Source organism: Myotis davidii, unplaced genomic scaffold (genome assembly GCF_000327345.1).
Source record: "Myotis davidii unplaced genomic scaffold, ASM32734v1 scaffold238, whole genome shotgun sequence".
NCBI lineage: Eukaryota > Metazoa > Chordata > Mammalia > Chiroptera > Vespertilionidae > Myotis > Myotis davidii.
The window spans coordinates 2,017,707-2,021,581 of record NW_006293779.1 but is presented as its reverse complement, the minus strand read 5'-3'; positions in this window follow the sequence as shown (position 1 = coordinate 2,021,581).

Below are 3,875 nucleotides of genomic sequence, written 5' to 3'. Positions count from 1 at the left end.
GCTCTTGGATCTCTACGGTGATGCTAATTTAGCCTCTGCCTGAGGCTATCCAGCAGGAGCTATGGAGAGATCTGCAGATTCCTCTTCTTTGTTTGGGTTTGGAGGTGCTTGGGCCAGCTGTGAAGCAATGCAAGCTGCTGTGGGGCCTTGGGCCTTCCTTTGGAAGTTCTGGGTCTCTCTGACCCAGCTGCAGTTTGTTAGGTAATTTTCAGATTACAAAGGGCCAGACCTTTCATATGCAAAGCTTCTGCGGACAGCTTGGGTGGGGCAGGGTCTCAGGGGATCAACAGGGAGGAGCAAGCAGCTATGGCTGCTCCTCAGTCCTACCCTAAGAGGCCCCATGTGTCAGTGTCCTGGTAATCGCTATAAGCACCTCTGAGAGAAAGCCACCCTCAAGTTCCACCTGCTGCCAGACACTCCAGTTTCTCCCCATATGAGTCTGAGTCCTCAGACACTCGCCCGGAACTGGAGTTCAGAGCAGCCGTGAGCTTGAGACTCCCTCCCAATTGAAACAGACAACCGTGTCCTCAGTTGCCAGCCCTTTCCACGTGCGCCTCTGTACCTCTGCACTTTACTTCTGCACCTCCTCTGAGTCTCAGTGTGCTTTTCTCTTTCCTTCTAGTTGTAGAATTTCCACTCAGCCAGCCTTCCTGTGGTTCTGGATGATGTCCATTTTGTCTTTTAGTTGTATTTTTGAATTGGTTGTGTGAGGCAGCAATTTCCAGTGTTTACCTATGCCGCCATCTTGGTTTCTTCTCATTTTTTATTTTTTCAATTAAAAAAAATGTATTGTCACAAGGAACAAGGTAGAAACACAGCTACAGATGGTGACCTGAGTAATAGGGCTCTGTGACCAATTAGCAACAGTCTTTAAAAGAAATGATGTGATTGGTCAATGTTCATGATATGCATCTGTTATTTGTGTAGTGATTTGTGGACTGAAGAGTTAGTAGTGAATGTTGTACTTTATACAATTACTCACAGCTACTATACCATGTTATAGTAATTTGAATAGTGTTGTGGGGCTGCTGTTATTTAACTAAATCATGTTTATGGAAATTCATGCATGTTGGAACCATGCCCTAAAGTAAGGAGTGCCTGTGTATTATAATTATACTGATTCTACATGCCTGATGGAAGTAAGGGAAGAAGAAAACTCCACAGTGGGTGCCATGCTGTATTGGCACCCCCGATGTCACTCAAATTTCCTTAGATTCCACAGGCCCAATATAGTCCTTCTTTCCACTACATTCTCCAAAAAGTCACCACTAAGGCACCGAGAAGTCTAGCATGGAAGGAATCCAGTGTCTAATACATGTTCCATTCATCATCAAATGGATTGGTTGTGACTCCCAATTATCATTAACTAGAGGCCCAATGCACGAAATTTGTGCTCGGGGGAGGAGGAGGGCGGAGGGGGCGGGTCCCTCAGCCCAGCCTGCACCCTCGTCAATCCAGGACGCCTTGGGGGATGTCCAACTGCTGGTTTAGGCCCAATCCCATTCCCCTGCCTGCCTGCCTGATTGCCCCTAACCACCTCTGCCTGCCTGATTTCCCCTAACCACCCCTGCCTACCTGCCTGATTGCCCCTAACGAAATTTGTGCTCGGGGGAGGAGGAGGGCGGAGGGGGCGGGTCCCTCAGCCCAGCCTGCACCCTCGTCAATCCAGGACGCCTTGGGGGATGTCCAACTGCTGGTTTAGGCCCAATCCCATTCACCTGCCTGCCTGCCTGATTGCCCCTAACTGCTCCCCTGCTGGACTGATCACCCCTAACTGCCTCTGCCTCAGCCCCACAACCGAAGCCCAGGCTTCCCTCCTCTGGCCAGCCACAGGCACCCTGGACCTGGGCTTCCCTCCCTCTGGCTGGCCACATGCACCCAGGACCCGGGCCAGCTTCTCCTGGGCCAGCCGCAGCTGCAGGAGCCCAGGACTGTGGGCGGGCAGCTTTAGCTTCTCCAAGGCTTCAGCTGCAGCTGCTACCCCCCAGGACCATGGGTGGACGGCTTCTCCCTCTATTAGCACCAGCAACTGCGCCCAGGCCTGGCTTTGTAAGGAAGGACATCCAGAAGATGTCCGGTCTAATTAGCATATTGCCCTTTTATTAGTACAGATATCTTACCAAAACATACTTTTCTCTTCCCCTATCTGATTTTTTTAAAGGGGCTACTTTTGGAAGGTGCAGTTTTTATCATGTTGGGATTTAAATTTCTGCTGAAAAATCATGTTTGGTTTAATCATGAATATAAACAAGAAAATATTCTCAATTCCAAAAGTTTGCTTTGGGGCCAAGTTTTCATGAGTACACCTCTATATTCATTCCAACAAATTAATAAAACAATTCCACCTACCCCCACCTCCATCTTTACCTTTATGTCACTCCCTCCTCACAGAGATAACTGTGCTTCCTCTCTCCTTCCAGAAGCCCGTGCAAGGCCCTGGGACTAATCTGACAGTCACCTGAGTTGAGGGGCTCCTCACAAAGCATGGTGGGGTCTGAGATAAGTGCTGGGCTCTATCAGATGCTGCTGGGGGGAAGGGAAAGTCAGAAGTAGGGTCCACCCACTTAAAAAGTATATTTTCTAAAAAATACTATTTAACCGTGGAAAATTTTCTAAGAGAGACCTTAATCCTGATCTTCAAAACTATATTGACAATTTCAGGTGGTCGTAAGGGTCATAGGTAGGCACAGGACAGTGGCGGGCTATGGCACAATGGGACAGTCCTAGATCAAATTGGGCAGATCAAATTGGATGCCTCCTGGGCATCCCCAAGAGGAATGTGTGTGAGAATGACTGAAATGGAGCCCATCTCATTACGTGCATTATACACCAGATCTGGCCTGGCGCTGCCCGTTCAGAAACCAGATGCAGAAAGCCCGAAGTCCCTTCACCTACAGTTTGGGTGACTTTCTCTCTGCATCAGTGACAGTGTCTGGATCTCCTCTCCCTCAGTTCCCCCTTTATCGTGCACTTCACAGCAATCAACTGTTTAGTCCAAAACTTACTTTATAGCTTTGTTAGGGAACTGCTGGGTATAAAAACTACTTTGAAATTAAGTAAGTTCAGAGTTCAGGGTTATAACCTTACTGTCTTTCCCCTTTCCAGGTCACCCTCAGTCCTCTCTATCTGCTAGTAAGTGGAGCCTTTTCTACCTGGGTCTCAGTGACCCTCTTTGAAGCCACCAGAATCCAAGCTCAGTGGTAGCACCATTTCCCACTCTAAGAATGAGCACATCTGACTACTCAGCCTCCACTTTTGGTTGCCCTGAACTTTCCCTGCTCTGAAAACCACGTCAGCCTAATCTGCTCCCAAGTTTCTCTTAAAGTCCCTTCAGTTTCCTCACAGCCCATTGCAACCATCTCTCTCAGGACTCCATTAAGGCTTTTGATGTCCGCAGGAAGAAGACAGGGGGAGCACCCGGCCCTCCTCCCAGAGGCCCTCTCCTCCCCTGGGGCTTCTCCTACTATCTTTGCTTCCTGTTCAAGTTGGCTGGTTCCACAGCTTTAGGCACGGAAATACACCGTTGTCCTTCAAGCCCATTGAAAACCAAGGTACAGCACCCTGACATGAACGGAGGACAGGGCGTGCTCATCCAGGATTCCAGATTAATCTTGATCAAGAAAGAAACAGGATTTCTTTATGCCCAGCACCTAGCCATGTGCTCCAAAATGACCACTGGATGAAAGGCTATCCCCCAAGCAGAGCTGCAGAAAGAAGGGGGCAAGTTGAGGGCTGCGAGGAGAGGAACTAAGACTCTTTGGAGAGAAGGCACTCGGGAATTGGGTGGTGGAAAGCCATCCAAGTGTTTTTAATGCTGATCTCATGTTTGGAGATTCCATTGTGGGGGTTCAGTTGTGGGGTTCCTTAATCATGGA